Here is a 14,199-nt window from a genome sequence, read left to right as displayed (position 1 = left end):
TCTCCAACAATTTTAATCTAAACTTGATAAAAAAAACAACATTACCATGTCATTAGTTATTTTACATGTTACATACAAGTTGTCATCGCAACAATTATAAATATGTTTAAATTTTGATCACATATTTTAAATATGTTCAATGTTATATTAAACTAGAATTTTGAAATTTTTTTCGCTTTATGTAAATTGACCCTTGAATTATACTCCAACTTCTAGACTAGCCTTGAAGTTTATTATTATTATTAAAAGTAATATAGTCAACTCTCTCTATAATAGCCTCATTTGTCTAACAAAATTTTGAATGTTATAGAGAGGTGGCTGTTATACTCCTACAACAACATTTGAGATTTAGAGCATATTTAATTTTTTAAAAAATTTAAATTAAAAAATATAATATATTAATGACTTCTACACTAAGGCCTTGTTTGGTAAACTGTTGAAATTTAATATTTTAATGATTTAATTTTTTACCAAGCCAAGATAAAAACAATTAAGTAGAATTTTTCTATAAAAAGCGAGGAAAATAATAAGCGGTAAGAGCTACTTATCACTTAATGGAGAATATTTTCAATTACTTCAATTTTATTTTATTTATTTTAATATTATATTATTCTACAAACATTTTAGGTTTGAAACTTTAACTTTTGCTTAAAATAAAGTGAAATGTTTAAAATTAAGGATAAAATGTAGAATATATATTTTTATAATTTAAAATATATATGTCGAAACCATTTTTTTTTGGAAAAAAAAGGGGATCGACTTTTAAAACAAAGTGTGGAGTCGCCACCAATCCTTTTGTTTAGGTGTGATTGGATCACCTAATAAAACATTTTATTCCATTTAAATCAATTTTGGCCTATGTAAATTTAAAAAATGGGTTCGGAACCCGGTTACGTATGAGGAAGGATTAGCACCCTAACTATGCCCAAAATTGATACCAAATTGATTAAGTATTGTCCTTATGTCTAAGATTTAAAAAGATTTTGAAATATGGTTCCTTTTAAAACATTTGAGTGACTCAAGTTGGTCGTCAAAATTCTCTTGTTTCAAAGGAATACAACATCACATCCAGCACGATAGGACACGATCCTTTATACCTTCGAAAACACGATTAATTTTTGACTTCACAAAGCTCATATGTTGAAAATTACAAAAGGATACCCAATTATTTAGTCCAACGAAAAATCGAAACCCAGCACGGTAGGACACGATTCTCCGAATTTCCAAACTTTGAACATTGCCTTATTTTAAAGTTTTAGAAAACATGAGTGACATTCTAAAGAAATATTTGATTATTTTGAACAAACGGGAAATCGAAACCCAGCACGATAGGGCACAATTTCCCGAATTTCTAAACATCAAACATTGCTTTCGTTTTAAAGTATTTTTAAATGAATAATTGTAAAACCAGCTCAAAACGCATTAATTTGACATGAAATAAAATTAATTCTAAAAAGTTAGAAATTACAAAGCAACATTTGTACAAAAAGAGGAATAATAAACATGGGATAATATGCACACATGAAGTACAATACTTGGTGAATAAAGATAATATAACCTTATTTAACCAACTAACAAAACAAATAATTAAAGATAACTAATCTAAGAAAAATGTAACCAAATTTTCAAGCATGGATGGAGAACAATTGATATAACAATACAAAAAACGAATAAATAATATGCAACAATAATATATATATGGCATAATATAAAACAATCAATACCAAATGTACGGAACAAAATAGAAATTAGAAGCCAATGTGATATAAGACAATTTTAAAATACTTGATGAATTGATGAACACATAATATACATAATTTATGAATTGATGAATTTGAAATAATTTGCATAAAAACTAGGGATATATATATATAATCATTAAAATAGATGTTATAGATATGAAGACATTTGAATTAAAAATATACAAAATATTTTAAAAATAAAACATTTATTTAAAGTTGACAATATACATACAATAAAAGATAATTTAAATAATACGAGAAAATATGAAAGGATAGCAAGGGTATAAAATATGAAATTAAATATATATATATATATATATATATATATAAATAGATTTTAGAAGCAATTATATGTAAAAATAGCATGGAATTAAATATGTATATGGGATCAAGTTAATTTTACCATGAATTATATATGTACAAATATATAAAACATTTGAACAAAATATTACATAAAATATTAAAATAATATGATACAAAAAAGAACTTTAAAATAATGATCTTATAAAAATACAGTAAAGTTATTAAAATTGCTCAACACATATATAAAAAATATTAAGTGAATTGTAAAATAATAAGTATTAGAAATAGAAAACTCAATTAAAGTAATATATGTACAAATATATATAAAAACATTTAAACAAAATATTATATAAAGTGTTAAAATAATACAATATAAAAACTTTATAATAGTGGTTTTAAATAACAAATTAATATCATCAAAGTAGCTCAAAGTGTAAAAATAAGTAAACAAGAATTTAAAAAAAAATGAATATTAAGTGAATCTTTAAAAATAATAATGAATTATACAAAAAATCAATTAAAACAAAAATGAAATGAAAGGGATAATTTATAAATAACATAAACTTTTGAAATTAAAATAGGGACCAACGCGCAACATGTGCGAATGTACAGGGATCAAAGCTAGAAATATTCCAGGTCTTAAAACACTGCGTTGATGCGTGGACCAAATTGACATCATGCACAAATTATAGGTGTAACGGCCCAAATTTCAATGATATCGAAACAGTGATTTGAAATTACTAAATCCGACATGTGAGTTTAGATATTAGTAAGTAAATGTTAAGTGTGGTTTTAGAAATAATTTTGAATTAGTGAAATTATAAATTAAATGAAGTTGTAGATAAAATAGGATAAAAACGAGGTATCGAGACCTCGAATTCATAAACCAAGCCATAAATATTTCTAAAAATATTTATGGAGTGTTAATAAGTTAGTATTAAAGTTTCGTCAAGAAATTTTAAGGTTTTAGTAGTTAATTGGGCAAAAAGGACTAAATTGAATTAAGTGCAAAATTATGATATGTGATTAAATAGCTCTAGTAATAATTAAAGGAGGACTAAATAGGGAATTAAACACTTATTATTGGGCTGGACGGCATGTGTGTGCAGAAAAAATAAAAATCAAGTGTGAACAAGGGGCAAAATTGGAAATAGGGTAAAAATTTAATAGTAAAATATGATGTAATTGGTAATTCTAGAGAATTCAACATTTTTCTTCATCTTCATCAGCTAAAAACACCATTAGAGAGCTTTTAAGAAGCTGGTTTTTATATTCTACAGCCTGTAAGTTCAACTCTTGATTATTTCTTGTAATTTTTGTGTTTTTAAGATTTTTACAACTAGGTCCACTTGTTTAATTCATTAGTTTTTGGTTTAATGGGTAATTTTGAAAGTTCCCATGAATAAGTGCTGAAATTTTATGATGATTTATCATGGAATTGAAGTATTAATTTTATTATATGATGATTTTATGAAGAGATTTGCATAGAAATTTATTTTAAGACCTAATTGTGAAAGTTGTTGGAATTAGGGTTTTGTGTTGAAGCTTGGAATGTCAAAGGCTGTAAAGTATTTTTTAGTGTTTAGATAAAATGATATTTGAAAGGAATTAGTTTAATTGATGAATGAATTGAACAGGGACTAAATTGTAAAAACGAAAAAGTTTAGGGTAATAGTGTAATTTTAAAAATTTAAGGGCATAAGTTGTGAAATAGAATAGAACCGAAATAGATGCTAATGAATGAATGAATTTATAATTATAGATCAAGAAAACGAAGTGAATCGTGAAAAGGAGAAAATTCAAGAATAGCCCCTTACTTTCTACGACTTTGCAAATTAGCTCAGGTAAGTTCATATGGAAAATTTAATGTTTTGTTATGAAAATATTATGGTTTTTAAGTATATTATTGTAGATGAATACTATTAAATTGTAAAAAGTAAGAAATAATTTTTAAGTAAAAGTACATATTATTTGGAACAATGGATTTGAGTGCTTTCATTCTGTGACCATAATGAATTGACGAAAAAGATATGATATGTGCTTCCGTATAAGACCATAGCTGGGCTATGGCATCGGCACAATGTGATTCGTGTTCCCGTATAAGACCATAGCTGCCCTATGGCATCGGTGTGATGTGATAATGTGATAATGTGATTCAGTATAAGACCATATCTGGGATATGGCATTGATATGTTATGTGATTCGTGTAAGACCATGGCAGGGCTATGGCTTCGGTGTGTGATGTGTAACAATGTGAAAGTCCATAGTTTACTATGGCGATGTGATAATGAAGCACTCAATTCCTTTATTGTTCCTTAATTTGACAATGGAAGTAAATGAGAAATGGGCCCAAGGGAGTTAAATTTGTGAATAGCAACCTGGAAATTATCCAAATGAGTTTATTAATGAAATTGTGATTTGCAGGATGAATTAGATAAGCTAATAGATATATGATTGTGCACAATATTTGGTAAGAGTTGTGTAATTATGCCTATGAGCTTACTAAGCTTCTATAAGCTTACTTGTGTATGTTATTTGTTTTGTAGATTGACTTATATACATACGGAGGATCGAATCTACATCAAGGATCACACTATCCAGATTTACTCCGGTAAATTTTGTTTAACAACTTTTTGATTAATATGGCATGTATAGGTGTTGATTCGATAATGTAATTGTGTGAATGATTAAATATGTAAAGTATGTTGAATGTGATGTTTTGTATTTGAAAATAAAATATACATGTTTTGGCTTGAAATAATTAATTGGTTGAATTCTATTAGTGTATAATTGTGTTTAAGTACAGGAAATGGATAAATGAATGTTATTTGATCAAGATTTATAAGTCAATGTTTTGAGCATGAACTAGGTGTGTTTGATATGTGAAAATAGCTTAAAAATGGTGAAAAATTAGGTTTTCACACAGCCAAGTCACATGGGCGTGTGCCTAGGCCGTGTGGGAAAGTCAGAATCGCTCACAGGCTAATCGCACGGCCGTGTGAATAAAACAGATCTGCCCATGGGCTGGCCCCACGGCCATGGGAGCCCCACGGGCAGGCCATACGGACATGTCCCAGGCCACACGGGCGTGTGCCCCTATTTTCAAGGAAAAGTTTCCAAAGTTCTCGATTTAGTCCCAATTCACTTCCTAAGCATATTTTGGGCCTCGTAAGTCCATATTAGGGACTTAAAGATGAAATTTGAGAAATTTTAAATTGAAATACAGATTTATGACTCGGTTTTGTTCGTTTATTATTGTTTAATTCAGGTAGCACCTTGAACCCTGTTCCGGCGTCGGATACGAGCGAGGGGTGTTACAATAGGGATAAATTTTAAAAAAAGCAAAGTAAAGAAAATAATGTACAATTGAACAACAATGCGAAAGGGAGAACTAAACGCACAATTAACCCTCAAGGACCAAGTGCGCGGATCTCAACCTTGCACGGGTCGGGTCATCGGGTTTGTGGCTCCCAGACGGTGCCGTTTTAAAGCCATTGAGATTGGCTCAAAACGACGTCGCTCCATACACTTTAAAAGATACAAATAAAACCCTAAATGAAACATATACTCCATTTCCTTCCTTTTCTAAAGAAATCAGAGTAAAAGAAGACCTAAAGCCTATCACCACTATTCGGCTGACCCCAAAAACTCGAGCAGATCAATCGCCACCACTGCAATTGGTGGATATCGACATGCGCACACCTCGTCTGGAGCCTTGGCTCAAGGATTGCCGATTTCAGCCCTAGAAATCTCATCTCAATCTTCGATTTCGGTGAAGGAGATAAAGATTCCGATGGCCTAGTCGCGAAGGTAAACATTCCCCTTCTTTTATTTTCTTATATTCAAACCACATGCAAACTCAAAGAAGAACAATGCATAAATAATAAGATTGAGAATCACCTTTTCAATAATTTTCAATTTGATTTTGTTGTATTTAGTATGCGTAAGGATTGACAGTACAAATGATGGCTTATTATAGTCGAATTTATAGAATTAATAAAAAATAAAAAATCTATTTTCCTGCTGTCATTTGCTGTGTATTCTGTTAGTCTGTTTCTTCTCATGTGTTCTACTGCAGGAATGGCCGTACAGAGGCACGAGTGGAGGCACGTATGAATGACTGGTGGCGCACGTGTAACACCCCCTAACCTCAAACCGTCGCCGGAATGAAGTTATGAGGTATTACCGGACTTATCAGACAACTTACGAATAATTTACAATTAATATAACTTTCATAGTATAATATAATAATTAAGTCCCTATCTTGGACTCTCGAAGTTCAAACACGTATTAAAAGTAGAACGAGACTTGTTCGAGTATTCCAATTTTTTTTTTTTATAAAAAATTTCGGCAGCATTTCTGCTTATTTTTACCTAAACCTCCTACAAATTCAAACCAAAATCACCAACACCAATGTTTCACATTCATATAACTAATATTTATATCATTAATATAATTTTAGCTTAATAACTATCATACCATCATTCAAAATTGATTATAAACTTTATTCATTTAACAACTTAATGTTCATGTATCAAAATATCATGTACTTTCCTTACCATTTCATTTAACCATCTAAATCTTATAATTCATCCTTCACTACTCAAAGTAATATACATATTCAAGTGACTAAGCAACACCTATGTACATGCCACCTTTACCCAAAAGAAAAATATACATCACCAAGTTTGTGTTGGAGTCGGGATTGTTCTGGATGCTGAGTCGGGACACTTGACTTCTACTAACCTTCACACGGAAACAACCGTACGCTGAGTATGGATATACTCACTGGTATTACTATAAATCAAGACTATTTAACATTAATAAATTACAAACATCAACCATAAATTTTATAATTATTTAAACTACTTTTATATATAATTATTTTACTTCATAAATCTTAAATTCATAATTCATTTTTCTCATACTAACTCAATTCATAATTTAGTTCATACATTCTTTCTCGTACTTTTCAATAGTGCTAAAACAAATAACCTCATTTTCACAATTTCATTTCTATTATTTACCCTATTAACAAAGCTTGGACTATGATAGATACGCGGATTTCCACCCAAACACACCAGAATGTCCAACCTAAACATACCCAGAATATTTTAAACCCTCCATAACACACCAGTAAGGCATTAAGTGCCTCTTCGGATAAATCGAAGTATATAATAACAGAAATATGTTCTCGGCCGAACTACAATCTCCTCATCACATCACAAATCCAATGGCATGTCATTTGTATCAAATCTAGTCCGACAAGTTAATAGGGTATTATTTTACATTTTCTAATTTCAATTTAATTTACACAAAAATTTTCAATACTCATCCAATTCAAATATCTATTATCTTAATTCATATACAAATTAATTTTCACACAAGTGTATACCATCAACACCATACAATTGTCACCATTTATTTATTTTTCAATCAATACACTTTTCAAATAATTACATACTTACCTCAAGTCTTACTTACCATACATAACAATTAAAATTTCAGCAATCAATAATAATTAAAATTTGAGTTATAGTAATACACACCGTAATTCTCCCGTTTTAGTCCTCAATGACTTTCTCCTTTCCTTTCGATGCTGAGGTTTTAGGTTCTTTGTTGGCTACGAAAATAATAGTAATTTATATTATTATTTACAGCATTAATTATAATAAATAATTAAATTTCTAAACAATTCCTACCTTATTCCCAATTTAATCCTAACTAAACTTAATTATTTTCTTAATCCAATTCACTCTCTTTTCTATTCAAATTTTGTCTAAACTTATATTTAACTATAAAATTTCCAGCATATTTCCCTAATTTCGAAATTTATTCAATTTAGTCCCTTCAACATAAAACTTATAGCCTAGTTTACAATTTAATCCCTTAATCAATTCTAACTTAGAATTCATTCAATTAAATCCTTAATTCCATAATTTATCCAACATGAACCATATTTGGAAACATATAAACTCTTGAATTATCAACTTAATTTCATCAAAACTTGTTTTAAAGCTTCTAAAATATCAAAATTAAGAGAAATGACTTAATTAAGCTTACCAATTAAACTTGAAGCTTTAAAATCCCAATTTCCTTTTATTTTCTTTCCTTTTCTTCCCCTGTTTTCGTTTTGTTCCTGCTTCGTTTCTGTTTCTTTTGTTTTGTTTCTTTGTTTCCTTAATTCTTTTTATGTTTTATTATTTTATTAACATAATATAATATTAATATCATATATTAAAATATCTTTTACTTTAATATTAAGTAAATTAATAATTATATAACAAGTGTACATATTTATATTATTACAAATGTCATTATCTAATTTGCTTATCATATAAAAATCTCATGATTTAATTAATACAATTAATAATTATAAAATATCTTTATACTTAAATTATAAGTAATTAAATATTTAAATTACAATTGTACCAATACAATTCTTACACATGTATATTATATTACCATACAATTGTCTTCTATTTAATTTATTTAATAATAATGCTAATAATAATAATTAATATAAAACCATAATGTTAATTAATAATTATAATAATTTAATATAAAACCATAATAATAATCATTATAATATATAAAACCTAAAAAAATCTTTGATTTTATTTCACCAATATGCCGCCTCATTTGTAGTCAATGGCTTAATTGCCATTTTAATCCTTTTTATTTTCTATTGCTTTATAATTAAACTTTTACCCTTTATTCAATTGAATCCTTTTTATTACTTACTCTAAATTAAGCTAAATTTACCTAATTAGATCCTAATTAGACACACCACTAGGCTCATAAATATTTTTAATAATTATTTTCGAACTTATTTCACTAAAACGGAGGCCCTATAACTCACTTTTCCGGTGCCCGTGAATTTCGGGTTATTACATTTCTCCTCCCTTAATAAATTTTGTCCTCGAAATTTACCTGAGAAGAGATGAGGATATTGTACTCTCATAGTTTCCTCTGGTTCCCAAGTCGCTTCTTCAACATTATGATTTCTCCATAGGACTTTCACTAAAGGAACCTTTTTATTTCTTATTTCTTTCACTTCCCGTGCTAAAATTTGAACCGGCTCTTCTTCATATGATAGATCAGGTCGAACTTCAATATCTTCTGTAGAAATTATATGAGAAGGATCTGATCTATATTTTCGTAGCATCGAAACATGAAAAACATCATGAATCCTTTGTAATTCAGAAGGTAAAGCCAATTTATATGCAACTGGTCCAATTCATTCCACTATTTCATACGGCCCAATAAAACGTGGGGTCAATTTACCTTTCCGACCAAATCTCAAAACTTTTTTCCAAGGAGAAACCTTTAGAAATACTTTGTCTCCAACTGAATACTCAATGTCTCGACGTTTCAAGTTGGCATAAGACTTTTGTCTGTCAAAAGCTACCTTTAATCTATCTTTGATCTTTTTAACTGTTTCTTCTGTTTCTTGAATTAATTCCAGCCCAATTACTTTTCTTTCATTCAATTTTGTCCAACATACCGGTGATCTACACCTTCGACCATACAGTGCTTCATACCGGGCCATTTGTATACTAGATTGAAAACTATTATTGTAGACAAATTCAGCTAATGGTAAATAACGTTCCCAACCTGATTCAAATCAATAATACAAGCCAGAAGCATATCTTCTAATATCTAAATTACTCGTTCAGACTGTCCGTCGGTTTGTGGATGAAAGGTTGTACTGAAACTAAGTCTAGTACCCAACAATTCATGTAACTGTCTCCAAAATCTCGATGTGAATCGAGGATCTCAATCTAAAATTATTAATATCAGAATGCCATGTAATCTAACAATTTCTCGAATATACACGTCTGCAAGCTTCTGCAATGACCAATCAGTCCTGACTGCTATAAAATGAGCTGACTTGGTAAGTCTATCAACTATCACCCAAATAGCATTCTTTTTGCTTGCTGACAACGGTAATCCCGTAATAAAATCCATCGTAATGCGATCCCATTTCCATTCAGGAATCTTAATAGGCTGAAGCAATCCAGTAGGAATCTGATGTTATGCCTTTACTCATTGGCAAGTCAAACATTTACTTACAAATTCTACTATGTCTCTTTTCATCCCTGGCCACCAGTATAATTCTCTTAAATCTCGATACATTTTCGTGCCTCCGGGGTGCATAGAAAATGAACTATCATGAGCTTCCCGTAGAATCAACTCTTTAAGCTCAGAAGTATTTGGAATACAAATTCGATTTCGAAACCTCAAGCATCCACAATCATCAATACTAAAATTTTCTGCTGTGCCATTCTGTACCATCTCTCTTTTATTCAATAATTTATGATTTTCCAACTGAGCTAATCTAATCTGATCAAACATTACCGATTTTACTCTCAATTCGGCCAAAAGACTCCCATCATCAGTGATACTAAGCCGTGCAAACATTGCTCTTAATTCAATTACAGCTTTTCTGCTTAATGCATCAGCTACAACATTAGCTCTTCCCGGATGATAGTCTATAACACAATCATAATCTTTCAGAAGCTCGATCTAACGCTTTTGTCTCAAATTCAATTCCTTCTGAGAAAGAAGATACTTCAAACTCTTATGATCAGTATAGATGTAGCATCTTTCACCATAAAGATAATGTCTCCAAATCTTCAATGCAAAAATCACGGCTGCTAACTCAAGATCATGAGTAGGATAATTCCTTTTATGTGGTTTCAATTGGAGAGAAGCATAGGTTATTACCTTCCCATCCTGCATCAATACACAACCCAAACCACTCAAAGAAGCATCACTATACACTACAAAATCTTTACCCGATTCTGGCAATGTCAAAACTGGTGCCTCGGTTAATATTCGCTTTAATGTTTCAAAACTTTTCTGACACTGATCATCCCAAATAAAAGGAACATTCTTCTGTAGTAGTTTAGTCATTGGTAGTGCTATCTTCGAGAATCCATTTACAAACCTCCTGTAATACCCAGCTAAACCGAGAAAACTGCGTACCTCCGATACATTCTTTGGTGCCTTCCACTGAACAATTGCTTCGATCTTTTTCGGATCAACTCGAATTCCATCTGCAGATACTACATGTCCCAGAAATACCACTTCTAATAACCAGAACTCGTATTTACTGAGCTCTCTATATAGCTATTTCTCTCGTAAAATTTGTAGAACTATTCGAAGATGCTGATCATGTTCTGCCTCTATCTTTGAATATACCATTATATCATCAATGAAAACCACCACAAATTGATCTAAGTACGACTAGAAAATGCGGTTCATTAGATCCATGAAAGCAGCTGGGGCATTGGTCAATCCAAATGGCATTACCAAAAATTCATAATGGCCATAACGAGTATGGAAGGCAGTTTTAGACACATCACATTCCTTCACCTTTAGCTGATAATACTTGGATTCAAATCAATTTTTGAAAATAATGAACCTCCCTTAAGCTGATCAAACAAATCATCTATATGAGGCAACGGATACCGGTTCTTGATCGTCACTTTATTCAACTATCGATAATCAATGCATAACCGCATAGAACCATCTTTCTTTTTAACAAACAACACTGGAGCTCCCCAGGGTGAAATGCTTGGTCTAATAAATCCACGATCTAGTAAGTCTTGTAACTGTACCTTCAACTCTTTCAATTCAGTAGGCGACATTCGATACGGAGGTATAGAAATTGGTGTTGTACCTAGATACACCTCAATAGCAAATTCAACCTCTCATCGTGGTAAGCCGGTAATTCTTCCGGAATACATCTGAAACTCACATACAGATCCTAATCGATTGCACGACTCCCAACTGAATCAGAATTAATAACATATGCCAAGTATGCTGGACAACCCTGCTGCAGTAATTTATTAGCCTTCATCGCTGAAATAATGCGTGTCGAACCACTGGTATGGATGCCATTCACTTCAATTCTATTCCCATTTTCTGTCTGAATACTAAACCTCTTTTTTATAGCAATCCAAAACTACCCCATGTTCATATAGTCAATCCATACCTAAAATGATATCAAAATCACCAAAATGCATGATCAACAAGTCCACAAGAAACATTTTATCATGTATTATTAACGGGCACCTCCTACATGCTCTATCTACTAACACCGTTTGTCCCAAAGGGCTAGACACTTCTATAGAAACTTTAGACATTTCAGATTCTAATTTCCCCGATTCAACTAGTTTTGAATTTATATATGAGTGTGACGAACCCGGATCAATTAAAGCATAAATAGGCTCAGAATACAATAGAAATATACCTGTAACAACATCATGTGCATCGCCTTCCTCACGGGTCCGGACTACATACGCTCTGGTCGGCGCTCTGGCCTCTGACTGTTATGTAACTATATCGCTGTTTCTTCTGACACCTCCACCTCTAGACACAGAGCCCGAACCACCCCTACTAGATCCTCTGCCACGAACAGTAGGTACTGATCTTTGAGATGTTGCAAGTGTGGCACTTTCACCTTTCGGACAATCTCGAATGAAATGATTTGTGGCCCCACATCAAAAACATCATCGAGTTATCCTCCAACATTCACCTAAATGTTTCTTTCCGCAATGCTCACAGTCTGGAATTTCTATACTTCGGGATGGACCTCTCACACTACTAGTAGATATCATCATCTGTATATACGCTTCTACCACCTCTATCTGAACTAAAACTGGATCTCCAGTCACTTCTTGATTCTCTGAATCTCTTCGGTAATGGATTAAAACTAGTAGTTCCCATACGTTTCCCAACTGATTTACCAATTTCTGATTTTTTATCCAGACCCAGTACTTGTTCTATCATTTTTGCTCGCTCAACCAGATCAACAAGTTCAGTAATTCTGAGACTTACCAATTGAATCTTGATTTTGTCTCGCAGTCTCCGTAGAAATCGTTTACAACTATCAGCCTCGGTTGGAACATATTCTAAAGCATACCTGCTCAATCTAGAGAACTCTCGCTCATAATCCAGTACTGACATATTCCCCTGTTTCAACACTAAAAACTCTAGCTTTTTCTCTTCGATGTACAATTCCCCAATATACTTCTTCTGAAATTCTTTTTGAAACAAGTTCCAAATTACTTGATCATCCGGCAAATATCTAACCACAGATTCCCACCAGAGATACGCTTCTCTTTGTAACAGTGATACAACACATATCAGACTCTTTCGGGGGGTGCAGTCTAATTGTTGCAAAACTCTTTTTGTTGTTTCTATCCAATTTTCAGCAACGGATGAATCAGCTCCTTTTCATCCCTGAAATTCCATGGCACCATATTTTTGTAGCTCTTTAATCGGGGCCTGTCTAACAGTAGGTACAGATGTAGTAGCAGGTATAGTTCTCACTATATGTTGTAATGCATCAGCTATATCTCTTAACACTTGTGAGGTATTTCTTTCTCTCCCTACGTTAGGAGATTGATTATTTAACGGATTCACACCAGGTGTAATAGATTCAGTTTCTTCTAATTCTCGACTTCCAGTATACATTTCCTGTTCAATATTATCCATTCTTTCATCTGACATTTTATCTATAAAACAAAATCAAATAAATACATTAGCATCCAAAAATCCCGACTCAATTTCGACTCGACAGTGGCATGTACTTCTAAACTCACTTTCGTGCCCAATTTAGCCCGAGAATCGGCTAAACTTGATAGCTCTGATACCAACAACTGTAACACCCCCTAACCCCAAACCGTCGCCGGAATGAGGTTATGAGGCATTATCGGACTTATCAGACAACTTACGAATAATTTACAATTAATATATCTTTCATAGTATAATATAATAATTAAGTCCCTATCTTGGACTCTCGAAGTTCAAACACGTATTAAAAGTAGAACGGGACTTGTTCGAGTATTCCAAATTTTTTTTTATAAAAAATTTCGGCAGCATTTCTACTTATTTTTACCTAAATCTCCTACAAATTCAAACCAAAATCACCAACACCGATGTTTCACATTCATATAACTAATATTTATATCATTAACATAATTTTAGCTTAATAACTATCATACCATCATTCAAAATTGATTATAAACTTCATTCATTTAACAACTTAATGTTTATGTATCAAAATATCATGTACTTTCCTTACCATTTCATTTAACCATCTATATCTTATAATTCATCCTTCACTACTCAAAGTAATATA

At 31.5% G+C, this 14,199-nt stretch overlaps 2 long non-coding RNA genes across 2 annotated transcripts; one reads left to right on the top strand and one right to left on the bottom strand.

The window, feature by feature from the left end:
• Positions 1 to 3,876: 3,876 nt before the first annotated feature.
• On the top strand, positions 3,877 to 4,759 carry LOC128285570 (uncharacterized). Its single transcript, XR_008276045.1, has 3 exons — positions 3,877 to 3,889; positions 4,470 to 4,515; positions 4,592 to 4,759. It is a non-coding gene; the product is annotated as an uncharacterized LOC128285570 (long non-coding RNA).
• A 1,777-nt stretch (positions 4,760 to 6,536) lies between these two features.
• On the bottom strand, positions 6,537 to 7,647 carry LOC128285569 (uncharacterized). The gene is made up of 2 exons (XR_008276044.1): positions 7,595 to 7,647; positions 6,537 to 6,791 (listed from the first exon to the last, which is right to left on the bottom strand). It is a non-coding gene; the product is annotated as an uncharacterized LOC128285569 (long non-coding RNA).
• Between the last annotated feature and the right edge of the window lie 6,552 nt (positions 7,648 to 14,199).

Source organism: Gossypium arboreum, chromosome 12 (genome assembly GCF_025698485.1).
Source record: "Gossypium arboreum isolate Shixiya-1 chromosome 12, ASM2569848v2, whole genome shotgun sequence".
Lineage (NCBI taxonomy): Eukaryota > Viridiplantae > Streptophyta > Magnoliopsida > Malvales > Malvaceae > Gossypium > Gossypium arboreum.
This window is presented reverse-complemented; position numbering and strand designations above follow the sequence as displayed.